Source organism: Piliocolobus tephrosceles, chromosome 4, assembly GCF_002776525.5.
Source record: "Piliocolobus tephrosceles isolate RC106 chromosome 4, ASM277652v3, whole genome shotgun sequence".
Lineage (NCBI taxonomy): Eukaryota > Metazoa > Chordata > Mammalia > Primates > Cercopithecidae > Piliocolobus > Piliocolobus tephrosceles.
This window is the reverse complement of record NC_045437.1, coordinates 16,431,725-16,446,481: the sequence shown is the minus strand read 5'-3', so window position 1 is coordinate 16,446,481 and position 14,757 is coordinate 16,431,725. Positions and strand designations below refer to the sequence as shown.

Sequence of the window (14,757 nt, the reverse complement as noted above, 5' to 3'; positions counted from 1 at the left end):
TCTTTCTTTCTTTCTTTCTTTCTTTCTTTCTTTCTTTCTTTCTTTCTCTCTCTCTCTCTTTCTTTCTGTCTGTCTTGTCTTTCTTGTCTGTCTTTCTTTCTTGTCTTTCTGTCTTTCTGTCTATAGCATCTTGCTCTGTTGTCCAGGCGAGGGTATAGTGGCACGATCTCAGCTTACTGCAACACCCGCCTCCCAGGTTCAAGTGATTCTCCTGCCTCAGCCTCCCGACTGCCTGGGATTACAGGCGCCTGCCACCATGCTCAGCTAATTTTTGTATTTTTAGTAGAGACTGGGTTTCACCATGTTGGCCAGGCTGTTTTTTTTTTTTTTTTAGTTTTGAGTCAGGTTCTCACCCTGTCACCCAGGCTGGAGCGCAGAGGCACAATCACAGCTCACTGCAACCTCCACCTACAGAGTGTTGCCATGGTGCCCAGGCTGGTCTCAAACTTCTGAGCTCAAACATCTTCCCACCTCAGCCTCCCAAAAGTGCCAAAATTCCAGGCATGAGTCACCATGCCTGCCCTGTCCTACTGTTTATATTATAGAATTATTCCCTGCGGAACAGAGAGACCAGATAGGGAGAGCATTAGAGTGGGCATAGTTTACCTCTGTGGTTTTTAGAGCCAGAGCTATTTTATTTTATTCTAATTGTATTTTATTTTATTTTAAAGAGATAGGGGTCTTGGTTTATCTTGTTCAGACTGGAGTGCAGTAGCATAATCAGAGCTCACTGTATCCTCAAACATCTGGGCTCAAGGGATCCTCTTGCCTCAGCCTCCCAACTACAGGAGTATGTTTGGCTAATTTTTTTTGTTTGTTTGTTTTGAGACAGAGTCTCGCTCTTGTTGTCCAGGCTGGAGTGCAGTGGCACAATCTCGGCTCACCACCACCTCTCCCTCCTGGGTTCAAGCAGTTCTCCTGCCTCAGCCTCCTGAGCACCTGGGATTACAGGCATGCACCACCACACACAGCCAATTTTGTATTTTTAGTAGAGATGGAGTTTCTCCATGTTTGTCAGACTGGTGTTGAATAATTTTTTAATTAAAAAAAATTTTATAGAGACGAGGTCTCACCATCTTGCCCAGGGTGGTCTTGAACTCCAAGGCTCAAGTAATCCTCCCACCTTGGGCTCCCAAAGTGTTGACATTACAGGTGTGAGTCGCTACACCCAGCCTAGAGCTAGAACTATTTTAAAAAAAGCCGTCCACTCTTTCCTAGTGCCTGGTATATGACTGGGGAGGGGGTGTTAGGAGATATTTGGTGGAAGGATGGACTTGTGGAAGTATGGAGGGATGGAAGAATGGGTGGGTGGGTGTAACAGTTTACAGATGGATGAATTCTTTTAGGCATGTTGGCTGATTCTTTAGGTCCACTTTCTAATAAACGTGTGTTGGCTACATAATGATGGTTAACTAATAGAATAATTTGACTTTTGTTCATTGTATCGTCACATTCCTACAATGTTTGAGGTACTCTTAGCAATTTGGAGATGTCTCATTTCTTTTAGTGTTAAATTGTTTCTGGGACTACTTCTAGTCACTGTAGTTTAAAAGATCAACTGAAAAGGTGTTTTAAGGAATTGTCAGGAAGGTGGGGGAAATCAGATTATAAAACTCAGGACTGAGGCCAGACATGGTGGCTCACGTCTGTAATCTCAGCACTTTGGGAGGCTGAGGCGGGTGGATCACCTGTAGTCAGGCATTCGAGACCAGCCTGCCCAACGTGGTGAAACCCAGTCTCTACTAAAAATACAAAAATTAGCCAAGTGTGGTGGCGCACACCTGTAGCCCCAGCTACTTGGGAGGCTGAGGTAGGAGAATCACTTGAACCCAGTAGGCAGAGATTGCAGTGAGCTGAGATCACGCCACTGCACTCCAGCCTGGGCAGCAGAGCGAGACTCCATCTAAAAATAATAATAAAACTCAGGACTCAATCAGGTGGCAAGTTGGAATCCATAACTATGGGAATAAACTCTTTACCGAATCACACATTCATAATTGAGGCATCCTGCCATTTAGCATGGTTCATTCTGGTTTTGATTTTGATCGGGAGTGCGGGATGGCAGTGAATCTTCATGTCTTTTCTTGTGGAACATTGACCAAAGGTGAGTGTATTGTTGGTGATACCTTTACCACTTTCTTTTCTTCGTTTCCTGCCTTTCCACTCTTACTACCGTAAACTTTTCATGTTATGAACGCTCTGGCTGAAAGCTGCTGTTCCTAGTGGTTACAGAGTTTGATATTGCGGGCAGGATAAGGGGAAGGAATGTGGGTGCTATTCGATCCTTCCCATCCGGTGCACTAGAGAGCTGGGAAGGACCAGAAACACGGGACAAATTGCTCTGTGAACTTTACGGTCATGAGCACAGCTAGGCCTCAGTTTACAACCCTATTGTGTTTTTTTAGGTGTGTTTATTAGTATTTGGAACACTATGGTCTTCAGTGGCAATAGTGTTGTGTTGTTTTGTTTTTCTTTTTTTTTTTTTTTTGAGATGGAGTCTCGCTCTGTCACCCGTGCTGGAGCGCAGTGGCACGATCTTGGCTCACTGCAACCTCTGCCTCCCTGGTTCAAGCGATTCTCGTGCTTCAGACTCCCAAGTAGCTGAGATTACAGGCCGGTGCCACCATGTCCGGCTGATTTTGGTATTTTTAGTAGAGGCGGGGTTTCACCAGGTTGGTGTTGAACTCCTGACCTCAAGTGATCTGCCCTCCTTGGCCTCCCAGAGTGCTGGGATTACAGTCGTGAGCCACCGTGCCCGGCCGCAGTAGTGTTACAAATGATCCGTTAGCCCATAGGCAAGCTTGAGAAATGATGACAATGATGAAAGCTAGAAATAGCTGAGATACATTCCTTCAAAAAATGAAGAGTATTTCAGCAATAGGCCAGTCTGGGGAGTGACCCAACACTCTGGCAGCATCTTTGAGAAGAAATTGTGTCTGAATTCTGAAGCACAATGTCAGGAACACATTTTCCCCTGGGATTTCATGATGGGATCAGCTCTGGTGGGCACGGGACAGTTGTTCTTGGGGTTGTCTATATAGAGAACAAACATCTATCATTGTTCTCCAGCCCAAAGACAAATATTACAAACTCGGAACTCTCAACCACGCATTTCCAGTATTATCAACTGTGTGCTCACCAAGTTTCTCTCTTGAGACTCACTTCATTACTTTTCCTTCCTCTGTAGTCGCTCAGGGTGGAGCTTTGACTTGTCATCTCCTTCAGCTCCGCATCCTTTGACCTGAGCCTAAAAACTGCCTCCTGTGTTCCTTTCAGAGCCTACATGGCCGTGGCTGAATGGAAGCTTTCCTCTGTGGAATTGGATGCAGTTCTTCAGAAATGATTGCCAGCCTCAGGTTTAAAACCCTGTAGTCTCAAGACAAGGAAGTGAGTCAGAGGGACTCACTTAGCTGTCATGGGTGCCCTGCTCTGTTTGAGTACTCTATAGCATGGACCTATAAAGGCCACCCACTGCTGTGGGGGATTCCTGGGTGTCCAGGGATGCTTTGGAGACTGGCTGCTATCACTTCAGGTCCCCTGCTGAGGGTGGCTGTCTCTGCAGGGGAGAAGTCTTACATTTCACCTTCCCCTTCATTTCTGAATCTTAGGGTTGTGCCCCAGCTCACAGTGCTCCCTCGTCCTTGCGGCTTGTGTTTGCACTGTGTTTGTCATACTCATTTTATACCTGTGATGATGCTGCCATGCCCCCCCACCCTTTTTTTTTTTTTTTGAGACAGAGTCTTACTCTATTTCCCGGACTGGAGTGCAGTGGTGTGATCTCAGCTCACTGCAACTTCTGCCCTCCAGGTTCAAGTGATTCTCCTGCCCAGCCTCCTGAGTAGCTGGGATTACAGGCGCCCACCACCACGCCCAGCTAATTTTTTGTATTTTTAGTAGAGATGGAGTTTCATCATGTTGGCCAGCCTGGTCTCGAACTTCTGACCTTAGGTGATCCACCCGCCTTGGCCTCCCAAACTGCAGGAATTACAGGCGTGAGCTATCGTGCCCGGCGTGGCCGATGAGCACCTTGCTTTGCTCCTCTCTCATTCTCATCTGCATGTGACTAAGTTTTCTGACAAGCTTTGCATTGGGGTTTGCAAGCATTTGGGAGTTGAGATAGCATCTGAGGTTAAAGAGCACAGTGGACAGGCTGTGTCTGCACGGTTCCAATAATCTGCATTAAAAGTCGGCTTTCCCTTAAAACGCACGCGCGCGCGCGCGCACACACACACACACACACACACACACACAGTGGACAGAGAGGAGGAAAAGAAGAGTGTTCTTCTAGCACCACTGCCCACCTATCGGCCTCTGCTCCTCTTTTCCTTATGTTTGTCGAACTGTTTGAATTAGGCTGCAGGGGCTACTTTCTCTATTCTGTGTATACCCAGTTTTAATGATACCAGAAATTAGGTCTGCCCCAGGTATACTTTATCTGGACTGACCTCCATTCTTGGGATTTTTGAAATTCATGGGATTTAGACAACAGAGTCTGCTTTCAATTAACTAGGTCACTGACAATGAATGGTTTTGTAAACGCCTTCAATTTGACCATGGCTCTAGAACGCTATTACTCTAGAATAGTGATCCTCAACTAGAATGAACCTGCAGTCCCCAAACAAAGAATCATCTCGTCCACGATGTCAGTAGCACCGAGGTGGAGAAACTTGTATTACAACTTCGTGTCATAAAAGCCATGTGTCCTTTGATGTGGCTGTGAGTCATAAGAATCAGAAAAAAAAAAAGCATCTGATCAGTTGGAAAGATAACTCCTACTTCCAACAGAAGAAAAAAAAAAAGAAAGACTGTAAAACAGGTGAAAAAGTCCTGCTGAAGTCCTTGGTGCTCACAACCCATTTCTGCAATTCATCAAGAACAAATATCCCCGCTCCCTTGGCCCTGTGTTAGAGATCTCCTAAGCCAGGTGACTTCTTCACTGAGTCATTGCAGGCAAACAGAGGAAAACTTCCTTTTGGCTGTTGAATTTACTGCAGATTTCAATAGTCATATTAATTTATCTGATGCATTACAAAGTTATTTGACCTCTGTATCTTTTTATTTTATTTTATTTTTATTTTATTGTTTTTGGAGACAGAGTCTTGCTCTGTCTCCCAGGCTGGAGTGAGGTGGTGCAATCATGGCTCACAGTACTCTTTACTTTCCAGCCTCAGGTGATCCTCCCACCTTAGCCTTGCCTTTCCAGTAGCTGAGACCACAGGCATGCACCACCATGCCTGGCTTATGTTTTGCATTTTTAAAATAAGTGACAGGTTCTTTCCAGGATGCCCAGGCTGGTCTCAAACTTTTGGGCTCAGGCAGTCCGCCTGCCTCGGTCTCCCAAAGTGCTGGGATTATAGGCATGAGGCACTGTGCTGGCCCTCTGCATCTTTAAAAAGGAAAAAGCAGATCACATTTCAGGAGCAAATTTTGAGTTTGTCATGTAGGTGGCCAGAGAGTCCTGAACTGAGGTACTTAACATAGGCGAGAGAAACAGCTGTGGGAGATGAGTCAGCACAGTGCCCTGTTCCGGGGCTGAGACTAAGTTGTATGTTTCACTAAAGAATGTTCTCTTTTTCGTGAACCTGTAATTAGAACATGCCGTACAGAACGGTATTTAAAGTCCACCATCATCTCTTTTTAGGGTTGTTTCTCTAACTTTACTATTTTTTTCAGAGTTCAGGAAAGAAAATCGTTTTTAAAATCAGAAGAAAAATGTAATCGTTTTTAAAAGGGCAACAGGAGGTTAAAATTTGTGATGGTGGTACAATCCTCTTTATCTTAAAACAGAGCTCAGCAACTTTGTGTGTCAATATTCAGGCCTTGTGCAGCAGCTTCACTTTGCTATTGGAGTGGGATGGAGTCGTAGATAACAGGTGATGAATGGGCCAGGCTGGGGAGGTATCACCAAGCAGGAGGCAGTTGGCCAGGGTTTTATGATTTTCTTCCAGGGAGGGGGATAATTGTCCACAATGACACCGTGGTACAATCTACCACAACCTCATCCTTAGATTAGCTTGGGCAAGTCTCCTCTGTGGTCTCCTAGCCCCTCTAGTCTGTGTTAATGGAGAACAGGGACTTAATGAATTCAACGTGGCCCTTAAATTTCATCATTATGGGGTTGTTGTTGTTTTGATGTTTCTCAACCCCTGTGTTGCTCAGTTACAGAAATGTGATTGGGTTTTCCTACTATGGAATGGTTAGGAATGTTCATGTGCATTTGAGAAATATATAGACTGGGAAAACAATTTTTAAAAAATGATGGCCGGTGCGGTGGCTCACGCCTGTAATCCTAGCACTTTGGGAGGCTGAGGCGGGCGGATCACAAGGTCAGGAGATTGAGACCATCCTGGCTAACAGGGTGAAACACCGTCTCTACTAAAAATACAAAAAATTAGCTGGGCGTGGCGGCAGGCGCCTGTGGTCCCAGCTACTTGGGAGGCTGAGGCAGGAGAATGGCGTGAACCCGGGAGGCGGAGCTTGCAGTGACAGAGCAAGATTCCATCTCAAAAATAAATAAATAAATAACTAAATAAAAATAAAAATGATTCAAAATTATTGATTTATAATTCCACAGAGAGAAATTCACCCATTATAGGTGCCCAGTAGAACGAATTTCAGCACATGTATATAGTTGTGCAGCCATCGCCACAGGGCAGTTTTTGGACAGATTTCCACCTTTTTCACTCAGTCACTGTCCCTCCCGCACCCAGCTTTGGGTGACTATTCATCTATTGTCTGTGTCTATGGATTTGCCTTTTCCAGAAACTTCATATAAACAGAACCCCATAATATGTAGCCTTTTGTATCTGTCCTCTTTCACTTACCATGATGTCTGTGGTCCATATTTGTTGGTGAATGTATCAGTGATTCTTTTCTTTTTTTTTAAAATAACTGAGGAGTCCCATTGTATGGATTTGTCCTGTGTATCTCTATCCCAGTTACTAGACCTTTGAATTGTTTCCAGTATTTGGCTAGCAAGAATATTGCTGCTATGAATATTTACACACGAGACGTAAAAAAATTTTTTTTTGAGTAGAGAACTATCTAGGAGTTATATTGTTGGGACGTATATGGTAAGATTATGTTTAGCTTTTTAAGAAATTGCCAAACCATTTTCCAAAGCAGATGCACCATTTTATACTCTCAGTTTCTCTACACCCTCACCAACATTGGTAAAGTCGGCCCCTTTTATTATATCCAGGAAATCATTGTTGGCAGTAGAAAATGGAACCTCTGTGAACCTGACGTTTGAAGAAAGGGATGGTGTTGCCTCTCTGTCTTACAGGATTGCTTTAAAGTTCACAGGGGGATAGGAATTTATGCGCAAATGCTTTATATTGCAAAAACGTTTCTGGTGATTATGTACAGAAAAATGTTCAGCCATTGTGTTAACACTCACATATTTGTCTCAGAGATTAAGACGCAAACTTCTCCAATTTTTAATAAAATGTGTATGTTATGATCAAACTTGTTCCACCTGCTTATAAAGGCAATTTTTAATCAAATTGAGAGCCTTTTCCTTATGCTAGGTTGCCTATATTGTGTATTAAATTATCAGCCTTATTTAACAATGACTGAATGTAATAGTTTGCATATGGTGGGCAAATTTTTCTTTCCCACTCCAACTTAGATGGTCTGGACTTTTCAGATGTCTGCCTGTGACTTCGTTTTCAAGTGCTTGTGGGTGGCCTCATTCGGACCTGGGCACATGTGTTCTAATAGAGTAGAAGTAGAAAGATTGGGGTCTCAGAGAAGGCACCAGGAACAATCTATGTACAAAATACGTATTTCAGCGGTTTAACTTTGCAATTCCGATTCTATGTAAATTGCCAGTTAATACTTTTTCAAAGAACAAAGCGGGTGTTTTGAATGCATTTTGCTTCCCGTGTGTGGAAGACAGCTGTTTGTGATAGACCTAGGAAAACTGGCCAATGGGCTGTGGATTTGAAATCTGGGCTGGATTTTGTAAAAGTTGCTTATCAGCAGTTCTTCACACCTGTTGGAAAAGACCTTTGGACTACAGGAGCTGAACTGTGTGTTTGATCATAAAGCACTGTGTCAACAAAGGGCTTTGGAGTACTTTAAAACGAAAGGGTAAAGAGAGCCACAGTGAGATACTAAGTCAAACTGCACGCTTTAGTGACAAAATACCTTCTGGGTGGCCTGTGGAAGCCAGAAGATACGTATTAATCCTGCTGACCATTTATATTAATTTGATACTGTTGCACAATCTCAATTTCATTCTTACTAAATAGACAATTGTAATTGGGAAACAGGTGTGTGAAATCCTTTTTAACAAAAGCAATGCTAGTGATGGTCACAACACAGCGAAAGGTTTGGACTAGGGGTTCTGGGATGGAGCTACACTGCGAGTTTTTATTTCCTGGTTTTAACCTAATGAGTAAAAGTTCTTGCCTTATATAACTTTGAACATTTTCACTGCTGCGAGCATGGGCGTGCATGTGTGTTGGGAGGTGTATATTTAAAAGCTTTCAAATATTGCAGTCCCTGACATGTGAATTAAAGAGGCTGAAAAAAGTCATCAGGCATTTGGAATCTTTTTCTAGAATGTTATAAGTAATGCAGTTTGGGTACGGAGGGATATTTGAGAGACCAGCCTCTTGGCAGATGCCTGAAGTCAGTGTTCTCTTTGGAAGCAGCTGTTTGCTAATAAAGAAATCAGGACTGACAGGCAGTTGTGAACTCTCATTCTTCATGTATGTTATCAGTGTCTCAGCCTGAAGCAAGAGTAGGGGGACGTGAGGGACTTGTGTGCAAGGGGGTACTGACCGCTGTTGGTGCTGTGTGTTCTTTAAATAGGCAGGTCTCAGGATTTATATAGGAGCACTTAATATTCATTTTTGATGCTATCTGCCATCTTTATAGCAGAGGATTTAAATTCCTCTTTGGGGCGTCTTTAAAGAACTGTGAATGGAGTAAACAACTTAAAACCTCCTTAGTATGTACCAGGGAAATAAGTACATATGGGGAGGGTCTCTTACAGATAAGGTCGCAATAGGGGATGCTAGGAGAATCACAGAACTCTCAGGGGAACTGTGTGAGCTGGTCAATGGGGAAAGGAGTTTGTTCCATTTCAATATTGGGATCTCCAGCCACCGTGATTTTAGAAATGCTTGTAGAACCTACGTCAGGGGATTCTAGCTGGCCCGCCCGAAATTCATTCATCAAACTCAAGAGTGACTTAACTATGGATTCTGAGTAACAGTTAACGTTTTAGGTCCTGGTTTGTGGATTTTATTTATTTATTTTCTATTTTTTTGAGATAGAGTTTACTCTGGCGCCCAGGCTGGAACGTAGTGGCACAATCTCGGTTCAGTGTAACCTCTGCCTCCTGGTTTCAAGCAATTCTCCTGCCTCAGCCTCCTGAGAAGCTGGGATTACAGGCATGCGCCACCATGTCTGGCTAATTTTTATACTTTTTTGGTAGGCACGGGGTTTCACCATGTTGGCCAGGCTGGTCTCAAACTCCTGACCTCAAGTGATCCACCCATCTCGGCCTTCCAAAGTGCTGGGATTACGTGAGCCACCACGTCCGTCCTCCGGCTTGTGGGTTTTAAACAGTGTCATCATGGGCACTGAGGGAGTGGAGTAACCTTTACGTCAGATTTTGTGTTCTTAGATGTTCCTTTCTAGGAAGATGAGAACAAATAGTTATGTGTGATAACAGGCCATTTAAGGCAACTCTGTATTGTTAGATTTTAATTGCTGATTAATGAATGCATTTGATTTATTTATGCATTATTTTCAGGAGACAAGTAGAGTCAGTGTGATGTGTGGGAAGAGCATGGGATTAGGAATTTGGAGAGACCTGCCTAGGTCACTAGCTGTGTGGCACTGGGTAAAGTCTTAAGCTCCAAGCTGCAATTACCTCTTGGAATTGAGAGGATTCCTATTTTACGGAAGGTTAGTATTCAATATAATGTCACTGAGGCTCCTTAGTACATGACCCTGAAAGTACATGACCCTGATATATCGGGGGCACTCCGTTACTGGAGGTGACTATGTTTGCTATTGATTGGCACCATGTAAAGTAACATAAAATGTTGAGTTTACTGGTGTGTCATTTATCCCCTGCCAATTCTATGTTAAAAGAGCAGTACTAGCTCCTTCACCTGGGAGTGGAACATACCATAACCAGTATATTTCAAAGATTTAACAAAACAGAAATAAATGAAATGTAGAAAATTTGAGAAAAGGAGTTGTTCAATTAAAGTGCTATTTTAGGAAGGCAGGGAGGGAGAAAAAAATAAAGTGCTATGTTAAGTGATAATTTTGTTCTATTTCCACGTGAATACATTGATTCATAGGATGTGCTTGGTGTCATTTTTGTTGGAAATGAAATTGTTGAGCAGAGTAAAGAAAGTTTAATGAGATACTGAAGCTCAGTGTTGCATTCCGTCATATGGGTATACATCATAAAGGTAATTCTTTTTTTCTTTTTTTAAAATTTCAGTGGTTTTGGGGGAACAGGTGGTGTTTAGTTATATGAATGTGTTATTCAGTGGTGATTTCTGAGATTTTGGTGCACCCATCACCCGAACAGTGTCCACTGTACCTGTTGTGCAGTCTTTTATCCTTCTCCGCCCTGCCACCTTCTCCCTGGGTCCCCGGAGTCCATCGTGTCATTCTTATGACTTTGCATCCTCATAGCTTAGCTCCCACTTATAAGCGAGAACTATGATGATTCGTTTTCCATTCCTGAGTGACTTCACTAGAATAATGGTCTCCAGCTCCATCCACGTTGTTGTGAATGTCATTATTTTCTTTTTATGGCTGAGTAGTATTCATGAACGTAATTCTTTGAATGACCAGGGAACACCCACTAATTCCCCTAAACTTTATCACTTGTGTTTGAAAACCGGTTTCATGTGATTAAATCAAAGGACGATGAAATTGAGCCTTAAAAAAGCTCAATATGATATTTCATTTGTCCAGTGGGGAAATAAATAAGTGGAAATGAGATCAATGCCAAAAAATGTGCCCAAGATTTAAAAAGTAGGATCTCGAAGTTGCCGTCTTTTAAGATACAGTCCTGAACTTTGAAGTTCATTAGGTGTCTCATGTAATCCTAACAACATTTGTGCTGGTGGACTGAGTTCTGATAAATATTAGAAACTTCAGTTCCTCTTTTGGAGAGTCCAGTTTACACATGGATTTTGGTATAAGTAGGAGTCAAGGGAGTGGTCTGATGTCCTCCAGGTGCGCAGGTGTACCGGACTTTGACCTAAGAGGATGGGAGCCTTTAGTTTCTGAAGAGTTCTCAAGGAGGGTGAAGGCTTGTTGTGACTTAGTTAAACTTTTGGTTTCTGGAGCCCAACTGCGTGTCAAATACTCACTCAGTCTTTGTGATGCTGGGCAATGTACTTTACAAAACTCTAGGCCTCTGGTTCTCCATCTGTAAGATGAGAATGATCACAGTGTCTGCCTCATCATCTCAAATGAAGTAATCCACGTAAATCAGTTGCATGGTGAGAACACAGCGGCTAGCTACTATTTTCTTTCTTTCTTTTTTTTTTTTTTTTTTTTTTTTTGAGACGGAGTCTCACTCTGTCGCCCGGGCTGGAGTGCAGTGGCCGGATCTCAGCTCACTGCAAGCTCTGCCTCCTGGGTTCACTAGCTAATATTTTCTTAGTCCCTCTTTGCCTTCTCTGTCTGGTGGGACTCTCAGTCACACTTGTGGATAGTAAAGCCTGTGGGTGATGCTTCCTGAAGATGTGTTCTTTGCTTGAGAAAGACGTTTACTTTTCAAAAAGATTTTTTTTAAAGGAATATAGGAGTTATGGTAATTTCGACAGTAGAGTTTCGCCACAAAATGCTATCCAAACTCAGTTCATTCTTGTTCTGTTTTATTTACAGGGAACACGGGTCTGGCTGAGAGAAAATGGCCAGCATTTTCCAAGTACTGTAAATTCCTGTGCAGAAGGCGTCGTCGTCTTCCGGACAGACTATGGTCAGGTGAGAGCGAGTCCCTGCAGCTTCCCAACATCAGTGGTCTGCTCTGTAGCTATTCTTGCCCAGGGCATGTGTGCTTGGCCCCGCTACACATACACACGCTTTACGTTTTTTTCCTAAGTGATAATTCAGAATCCCAGTGGGAATGTAGAATGTACACTGTGTGTGTGTGTGTGTGTGATAGATACAATACAGTTCTCTCAAATGGAACACAGCAAGTATTCCCACCAGTGTGGGGACAGAAGGGCATGGCACTGGCCTGGTTTCCCTCCTGGGTATCTTTTCTGTCTTCTTTCATCTTTTTCAGCAATCAGAAGTATAGGATGCAAGTAATTTGAGCAAAAGTTCAAGTATATTGATATTTGCCGACTGATTAACTTGTTACTTGCTCTTAAGATTCTTAAACTTCCATAGTGTGTCAGTCAGTTTGGGCTGCCCTGACAGAGTACCATAGACTGAGTGATTCATGAAGAGCAAGTATCAGTGTGTCACAGTTTTGGAGCCTGGAAAGTCCAAGGCCGTCAAGATGCTAGCAGTTCTGTGTCTTGTGAGGTCTCTGCTCACTGGTTCACAGCCAGCCAGCTTCTTGCTGGGCCTCACATCATACAAGGGGCAGTTCTCTTGGCCCTCTTTTATAAGGGTGCTAATCCTATTCATGAAGCTTGCACCTTCATGATCTAGTCACCTGCCAAAGACCCTAACACCATTTCATGGGAGATGAGGATTTCAGCATATTAATTTTGAGGGAGTAATACAAACATTAAGTTCAGGCTGGGTACAGTGACTCACGCCTGTAATCCCAGCACTTTGGGAGGCCGAGTCGGACGGATCACTTGAGTCATGAGTTCAAGACCAGCCTGGCCAACATGGTGAAACCCTGTCTCTACTAAAAATACAAAAATTAGCCGGCTGTGGTGGCGGGCGCCTGTAATCCCAGCTAAGTGGGAGGCTGAGGCAAAAGAATTGCTTCAACCTGCGAGGCGGAGGTTGCAGTGAGCCAAGATTGCACCACTGCACTCAGGCCTGGGTAACAGAGCGAGACTCCATCTTGGAAAACAAACCATTCAGTTAATCACAAACAGAATGTTGAAAATACTAGGATCCCACTGAGAATTTAGGGTAATGTTGTACTGATCACTGTAAGAACAAGACTGCCTAAATCACTGAAGCTGAGCCTATTTATCCACCTTGTTAAGCAACTGAAGAAGTTTCTTCTGTTTATAGGAGCGCTGGTATTCCTGATTTTGTTTCTTTAGCGTAAAATGAATGAAAAGCCATATCACTCAAATTAAATATGTGAATCCGGAAACTGGTTTGCTTGATGATATTTCGATGATTGTAAGAGAAACCTGGCATCTCCATTTTACTAGGGAAACTAATGTTATAAATTGGCCTGTACCTCAGAGGTGCATATTAAAATTTAAGACTTAAGGAAATAAAAGATAGTCAAATGCAAGGATCTAAAACATACAGCTTATGTTTTTGTTTTTATTTTTATTTTTTATTTTCTGAGATGTAGTCTTGCCCTGTTGCCCAGCCTGGAGTGCAGTGGTACCATTTTGGCTCACTGCAACCTTCGCCTCCAAGGTTCAAGTGAGTCTCCTGCCTCAGCTTCCTGAGGAGCTGAGGTTACAGGTGCCCATCACCACACCCGACTAATTTTTGTATTTTTAGTGGAGATGAGGTTTCATCGTGTTGGCTAGGCTGGTCTCGAACTCCTGACCTCAAGTGATCTGCCCACCTAGGCCTCCCAAAGTGCTGGGATTACAGGCGTAAGCCACCATCCCTGGCCAAAACCACATAGTTTATGAATTGAGTTTGCAAGTTGTTGTATTGAAAATAAAAGCTTCAGAGCCAGTTTCCATAATTTGAGGCAGACAGGCTACTTGGTTATCGAAACTTCTTAGCAGGGGCAGTCTACTTGGTGGAACTGTTCTTAGTTCTTGATTTGATAAACTGTAGTAATACTGTGTTTATAAGTCCTTCATTTCTTTTTCTTCTGAGAGTCTTGAATGGATTTTCAGTATATAGATACACCTGTGCTTTGTGGATGTAGATTTGGGGGTATGGGGAGAGAGGGGGAACAAGGAGACAGCATGTCTAAGGTCACTGACAGTGTGGACACTTCACCAACACGCAGTCTAATTCCTTCTCCATCAGAGTCTCATGTAGTGTAGTATGATCTGTAGTCTAGGGAGTAAATAAGTGAATTTCAACTTTAGGGTCAGGCACTGATTCAATGTTTTAAGTTTCCCTGTAGGATAGGACTGGCCGCAGTTTTCCGTCACTCTGCCTGTCTTCCCGTCTCACTTTCCCCAGATGAGAATTTGGTTTCTTTCAGGACCTGTACATGCTTCTTAAGATGATGTGAAAAGGGAAAACAATATCTAAACAGTGTCATTCATTTAACAAAACTGTGTTCCTGAAAGCGTTGTAAAATAGGTTTTTCATGGCACCTGATAAGGTTTGGCTGTGTCCCCACCCAAATCTCAACTTGAATTGTATCTCCCAGAAATCCCGTATGTTGTGGGAAGGACCCAGGGGGAGGTGATTGAATCACGGGGGCTAGTCTTTCCCATGCTATTCTTGTGATAGCGAGTAAATCTCATGAGATCTGATGGGTTTATCAGGGGTTTCCGCTTTTGCTTCTTTCTCATTTGCCGCCTCCATGTAAGAAGTGCCTTTTGCCTCTCGCCGTGATTCTGAGGCCTCCTGAGCCATATGGAACTATAAGTCCAACTAAACCTCATTTTCTTCCCAGTCGTGAAAATGGACTAATACAGT

At 43.2% G+C, this 14,757-nt stretch overlaps 1 protein-coding gene across 1 annotated transcript in view; it reads left to right on the top strand.

Annotated features, from left to right (window-relative positions):
* Positions 1-14,757, top strand: part of MYO10 (myosin X) — a 276,760-nt gene that overhangs the window by 46,876 nt on the left and 215,127 nt on the right. The window lies entirely within an intron of this gene.